The following is a 7,638-nucleotide window of genomic DNA, read 5'->3' as shown; positions in this document are numbered from 1 at the left end:
GGCAGCAGGAATATCCTTCACGTGTATCATACCTGGCTCAAGCCACATATCTCCTTGTAAAAGTGCCCCACATGGGTAATTTGACCGCTATGGCGCTGCAAGGTACCTTGTTTAGTCTCCGGCACTCTACTGCTAAGATTTTTGCTCTGGATCTCAATTTTCCCCTTACCCCGTTTTGAAATAGCCGAAACCACACTAGTGAATCCGTCTCAATTACCCCCAAATCTGTGAGGAGCATTAAGATAAGGTTAGTCAGACGCACTTCCCCATCCAAGCACTTATCACATAGACCCTTTGGCCATGTCCCTCTTCTGCAGTGTACCACCCACACCTCATTACAATATTTGCATTTGAATTGAGCCAATGGGTAGCAATTACACTCTGGCTCTGCACATCTTATTTGGTCGTTCTTGGTCATTTACTTGGTCGACGTAGAGTTAATTTCAGTGGAGAAGTAACTTTCCACTCAGGCTCTTCTTCTCACGGTTCAACCCTTTTTACTCACAAAGTGTGGGTTCAGCCTTTTTCTGCTGTTCACACTGCTGTATCTGTGGTTAGAAGAACAAGAAATGGCCCTTCCCAGTGTGGGTTAAGGGAAACATCTCTCCAAGTTTTTATGAGTACTTTATCCCTGGGTTGAATTTTGTGTACCACAAACCCCAGGGGAGTGTTTTGCATTAAAATTCCCTGCTTCCTTAGTTCCTGTAGGTTTTTACCTGTGGTTATCAGATAAGGTCATATCTGACCATCTTCTACTCTCGGGTGTCCTATAGGCATTCTGCATTCATAGGGCATCCCATACAACATTTCAAAAGGTGCTAGTCCCGTTTCAGAATGAGGCAGTGTCCTAATATTTAATAGAGCCAAGGGAAGGCACTTTATCCAGGACATTTTAGTTTCCAAAATTAATTTGGATAGTTGGGATTTCAAAGTCTGATTCATTCTTTCTTCCTGCCCTGAACTCTGGGGATGTTATGGGGTGTGATATTCCCAGCGGATTCCTAAAGCCTCCGCTAATTGTCTGATAATTCTCGAGGTGAAATGCATGCCCTGGTCTGAGTCTATATACTTTACCAAACTGTACCAAGGCATGATTTCTTCTAGTAGGTGCCTTAACACTACTTGTGATATAGCACTGGAGCTTGGGAAAGCTTCCACCCAGTGTGTCAGCTTATCTACGATTACTAGAAGACATCTGTATCTTCCTACCTTTGGCATATTGGTGAAATCCACCTGGATCCTTTCAAATGGTTGGTATGCCACCAGGTGGCTACCTGATGCCACTTGTCTCACCCTAGCCCGATTGACCCTTTGACATATCATACATCCTTGTACTTCTTGTTTAGCTAGCCCATAAATCCCTTTGCACCCAAAAAACTTGAAAAAATGCTGAGCCAGTGCTTGTGCTCCCCAGTGGTTTTGCGAGTGAAGCATCTTTAAAATTTTTCTAGTATATTCTTTGGATACTATTTCCCTCCCATCTGGCAATTTCCACTTACCTTCCTCTAGTTTTCCCCCCGTCTTCTCATGTCCCTCAATTTCTTTCTGAGAGGGTTGTGGGGGAAATTCTGTACCTCCCCCACTTCAGTTTCTGGGGTGCTTACCTGCAACAATACCGCGTTTCTAGCCTCCTTATCAGCTAAGTTTTTTCCTTGGGTCCGAAACTGTACTCCTGCCTGGTGTCGTTTTATATCAACAACTGCAATTGCTTTGGGTTCCCTTACAGCCTCTAAAATTTGTTTGGTTATCCCTTCATGCATCAACCCTCACCCTTTGGTGTTAATCAGCCCCCTTTCTTCCCATATCTTCCCAAATGTGTGAACTACCCCGAAAACGTATTTCGAGTCCATGAAAATTGTCCCCTTTTTCCCGTTTAGCATCAGCAAAGCCTTCAATACTGCATATAGTTCACAGGCCTGGGCTGACCAACTAGCATTCAAGGGCTCGGATTCCATGGTTTCCCCCGTTTTCCATCTACCACTGCATGTCCCGATTTCCTTTTCCCCTCTATGATTCAGGCTGACCCATCTACAAACCATTTTTCCCCTTCTTCCAATTCCTCCTCTTCCAGGTCTGGTCTTATTTTGGTCTGTAATTCCACTATCTCCGCGCAATCATGGGCAGGTTCCCCCAGAATTTCTCCATACAGGAACTGTGCTGGATTTTGTGCTGCTGTTGTTTGTAGTTCTAAATCATGTGAGTGATCAAGATAGCTTCATATTTAAGAAGCTGGGTGTCCATGAGCCACTTTTCAGCCTTTTGCTGCAAAATGCTCCTCATGTTATGAGAAAAAGACAACCAAGGGTGCTCCAAAAGTTATTTTCTTAGCCTCTTCTACCAAAACAACCACCCCCACGATTGCTTGCAAACAGGTAGGCCACCCTCTGCTGACAAGATCTAATAACTTTGATACATCCCCCCCAGGTTTCTTTGACTCATGTCTACGAATAGCTGAAATGGTCTGTTCACATCTGGGAGACTCAACACCAGAGCTGTCATAAGCTCTTTGAATCTCTCTTCATCTTGTCTGGTCCACTTTGGTTTATCCATGGTGAGCTTTTCATAAAGAAATTTCACCTTTTCACTATATCACTCAATCCACTGTCTACAAAACCCCACAAGCCCCATTACCTGCCTTACTTCCCTCTTTGATTGAGGAGGGGGTAAGGCAATTATTCCGGCTACTCTATCTGGGTCTAATTTCTTCTTACCTTTTGTGAGCCAGTGCCCCAAGTACATGACTTCAGGTTCCATGAATTGTAATTTTGATTTGAGACATTCAAACCCTTGTCTCCCAAAAAGTTGAGCAGGGTTATAGTGCTTAAATTTACCAGTTCTTCTTGGGGACCCACCACCAGCAAATCATCAACATATTGTAGTAGTTTGGTCCCTTTAACAGGAACAAACTCACTCAATACCTCTGCTTGATCGAAGAGGTTTGGTGAATCTCCAAACCCCTGAGGCAGGGAAGTCCACCTTAGTCGTTGTTTACAATTAGTGTCGGGATCTTCCCATTGAAATGCAAAATAATCCTGACTTTTCCTTGCTAGTGGGCAAGTCCAAAAGGCGTCTTTTAAATCTATTACGCTGTACCAGGTATCCTCTGGAGAAGCATTATTTAATAGTGTATAAGGGTTTGAAACTGTAGGAAATAGTGTTTTAGTCCTATAATTAACCTCCCTTAAATCTTGTACCAACCTGTAACTCCCATCTGGTTTTCGTACCACTAGGATAGGAGTGTTGAGCCTGGACATACAAGGTTCCAGTGTGCCCTTTTTAATCAACTCCTCGATTATTGGTTTCAGCCCTCTCCTTCCTTCCATTGGTAGGGGGTACTGTTTGATCCGGATGGGATCTTCGGGTCTCTTAATTTCAATATGGATTGGCTCCATTTCTAATTTCCACTTCTCCTTTTGAATGCCAGGCCTTAGGATTGATTTTTCCCTCATCCTCCATGGTCAATTGGTACAAACTTACCATAAGCTGTGAGTCCTGAGTGATCAGGCTAATTCCTAAATCTATCATCAAATCCCGTCCCAGCAAATTATAATCTGCTTCTTCTACTAATAGGATATTTCCCACACAAAACTTAGTTTCTGATTCAATTACCACACCCTTTATATCTGGTACATCAAGGGCTCTCTGGGTGTTATGGACCCCAAATTAAAAAGTCCCTGACACCCCTAGTCTTCCTGAAAGATGCTTTCATCCCTCAGCCTTTTCTTACACTCCCTCTTAAAGTGACCTCTTTGCTTGCAGTACTAGCACTCCAGTCCCTCTCCCTGCCTGTTCGTGGGTTTCTTTTGGGGTTGATTATGTTTCCCTTGAGGCTTGTGTGCCTGGCTAGTCTTACCTGTGTTCGCGTCCTTCTCTTGCTTGTGGGCCTCCCTTACTGCTGCCACCAAAACCTTTGCCTGTGCCTTCTGCTTTTCATCCTCCCTCTTCATACAAAACCCACTGTGCTTCCCTTAGCAATTCCTGCAGAGTTCTTTCCTGCCAATTCTCCGTCTTTTCTAGTTTCCGCTGTATATCTTCCCATGATTTGGCTACAAACTGGGTTTTTAGCAAGATTGCCCCCACTGGGGACTCCGGATCTGTCCCAGAGTACATCTTGAGACTTTTTCTTAACATCTCCAGCCACTCAGTGGGAGTTTCATCCTTCCCTTGGATTCTCCTAATGCCTTGCTCAGATTTTGTTCTTTTGGAACTGCTCCCGATACCTTATATGATCATATTCCTTAATTCTATCATTTTGCGTCTATCCTCTTCCGTCTGCGCATTCCAAGAAGGCCTTTGATTAGGCCATTTGTCCTCCCCACTCCCCCCTTGAGGGTTTCTATGCTCCCAGTCCTTTATTGCTGCTGATCTAATCATCTGCCTTTTCTCTGCATTAAACAATGACCTTAGGATGGCACTAATATCATCATAGGAGTATATGCTGTTCCCCAGAAATTCTATAGCCTCTCTGCCACCCCCAGCGGATCATCCATTATGTCCCGCATTTCCTTCTTGAATGCCCGTATATCCCCAGAGTTTATCAGCACGTTAACATATCCAATGACTCCCGGAGCTGTTGGAACTTCCCTTAATGCAAAACGACCTTGTTCACCATCCTCATCCTCACTATCCTTGAAGTTTACCTTCCAAGTCCATTGTCTTGTTCTACTAGCAGGCGGGGATCCGTTCCCGCCCATGGGAACAGTGTGTCTGGCGGCTTCTACTTGTTGTGAGGGAGGAGGGGAGAGGGACGATTCTTGTGAATGTTGCACTGCCAAAGCCTGTCCTTGTACAGGTAAGGCTTCTGCTGGTGGCACTTGGGGTACTGCGGGTTGGTGCACAGGATTTACTGGCACAGGGAGAGGGAGAAGGTCTTGTGGCATTGGGTAGGGCGGTGGGAGATTGTCTAAAGGTTCGCAGGTTTCCCCAGTGTTCGTCTGATTTCTGTAGGTCCTAACTGGGAATAGTCCCATACTGGCATATTCCCATAGTCGGGCATATTCTCTTTCCTCACTGGTTGACCCTGCCTCCTCAGAAACGAAGAGGTCAATTCATAATCAGAGCAGCCATGACAGGCGAGGAAAATGCGGTAAGAGTTATAAGGCTGTAGGAACTTATTTTGGATTTATTAAGACTGGTAATATTGAGGTATATGGTGAGGATTGGACATCAGATGAGTTTTTGGGGAGAATGGGCACCTTTCCAAACCTGCAGTACATGATGTGACCGGATGAAATGGCCAGCCATGCTGCTCCACATGGCTGACCTGCTTTAAATTTCCTCCCTGCACCAGCACTGTTGCTAGGAGAGCTGTCCTCCACAGCACTCCAGCACGGAGCGGACCCACTGTGCAGTGATACAGAAGGGGTCGGCGGGTTTCTGGCAGCCCAGGAGCATCTGGTGCCAGCACCTTGCAGACAATACCCCGTGCCTTTTGCAGGACTCCTACAATGACTCGAGCTGAGCTACCATTTTGCAGCAGCCTATGACCATGACTCAGCGCCATGCTGTTCCTGAGACCTCCTTGCAACAAGCCAAAACCAGCCCACCCTGGGACGTACCACTGGCAGGGCACCCTCCCTCGACTGTGGGTAATGGCGCAGCCCGGGGGCATGGGGAAATCTCAGCAAACAAAGACAATCAAGGGCCACCTGCATTCCCAATCCCCATAGAAACTCCAAGACTGTCTCCTGAAACCAGGTGGCCCAGCTGCAGAAACACACCAGAAACTTCGGGGAGCTTAACCACGCCTCCATCGGAGAATGTACCTGGACTCTGAATCCAGCCTATGGCAGGGGGCAGGGCTCTACCCCCAAGCCAACCTCTGGAGAACACAGCCATGCCACCAGTGGGCATGGCTCCGCCTCCAGTCCTGCCTACAAGGATGGATCTGAGAAGAGCTGCAGACACCAAATCAAGAAGAAAAGCATGGGAAAAGCCCATGGTGCCCAACCAGCAAAAAGCAGTGGGAAGAAGTGTGCGGGGGTGTGGTACTGTGGGAGTAGTAACAATCAAATCGTCCTGAAGAGATGGTGCCAACCACATAACACAGCCATTTTGCAACAACTAAGAACAAGCCACTCTCTCACCAAGTCCAGCGGGAAATTAGCATCTCCCTTCATATGGACAGTGAAAGTGCAAACAAGCATCAAGTCTCTACTGCTCAAACCTCAACAAAAGTTCACAGCCACCTTGCCTTCTGATATTTCAACTACAGGAAAGTTTTCATATTACACAAACTCTAATAAAATAATAACATGTGCTAAGGGTAAAAAATATCGAAGGATTGTCACACAAGAACTACAAAATCACACATCAGTTTACTAAATATGTCCTAGAATTCATAGTACAATACTTATTGGTTTTTTGTATTTGCTAAAGCCAAAATTGGTAAGCCTGTGATAGCTGATTCTGCTAAAGTTACTAAGAAAATATTACATTTCTATCTCAGGCTACTGTGTCTCAAAGAGATCCTAAGATGTATATTAACAAATCTTCTCTTGATATTCCTAGTATTTCTGCTTGCATTGTTTCTAGATTGACCTGGAAGATTCAAAGAATCTTCTAACATTCTACATCCATTAAAGCATACATAGAACATTAATTTACTAACATCATAAGCAAAATTTCAGCTGCAAAGTTTTTTCACTGAGAATTTGCCACCTGCCATCACTTAAAAACCTAAAGTCACCAGTTAAATCAATAACATATTTCTAACCTGTAACAAAAAGAAAAAAGGTATATTATTTGCACTATTACCATAGTAACTAGAAAATTTAAATGCTTATATTTCTTTAATTATTCATAAGCTGTTCATATTAAAAATTTATTGCACTAGATATTAATACAAGCTTGTTTTTAAAATATAAAATATGGAAAATCTCTCCCAACCAAGTCATGGCCTGATCAAGCTATGAAACTGGTACATAAAGAAAATATGTATACAAGCTTTACAAAAACTAACCCCTTTTTCCCTTGAGATAAATGAGAAAGCTTTGTCCAGAAGGGGTTCTTTCAATCCTCATAGGAAAAAAGAGATCTCTCAGCAACCCTCTAAATAATAGTAGCTTATCAATACTGTTCAATAACCATGTTTTGTTCCTAAATTTAATCATTAATACAAAGAAAAAAGGGGAAAATGTTGAGGTGAATGTACACACCCCTCCCCCCCACGTTTACATTTTAGGTCATGTAATGTTCTCATGTTTTTCAATTAATTATATAACAATACAATAATTCTATGATATTCAACTGCCTAATCCCAAGGCAAATGCATTTCAATGGATGCTGGAAATCACAGACAGCATCCTGATCTCCCTTCAACAGACATCACAGGGCCATGTAAGCAGAACAATTCATGACTACCTCATAGAAATCTGGGACTCTTGAAATAACAGTTCATATAGAGACTCTATTTGTTTATAAATTGCTTTATCTGTTAAGTTTGTTTTTCTTACAGTTCTGAAGTTGAATGTTTCAAAGTTTTTTAATTTCAGTTTAGAATTAGGATATAACTTACAGCTTTGTTTACCAACTATTTTTCATGTCTACTAAATGATTTTTATGTTTACTAAATGTTTTTCTGTTTACAAATTGTTTTTCCTAGTTTTCTGTTTAAAAATTGTTTTTTCTAGTAGTTAA

The sequence above is a fragment of the Passer montanus genome, unplaced genomic scaffold (assembly GCF_014805655.1).
Source record: "Passer montanus isolate IOZ18808 unplaced genomic scaffold, ASM1480565v1 scaffold198, whole genome shotgun sequence".
Taxonomy (NCBI): Eukaryota; Metazoa; Chordata; class Aves; order Passeriformes; family Passeridae; genus Passer; species Passer montanus.
The sequence above is the reverse complement of the archived record's forward strand: the minus strand, read 5'-3'. Positions refer to the sequence as shown.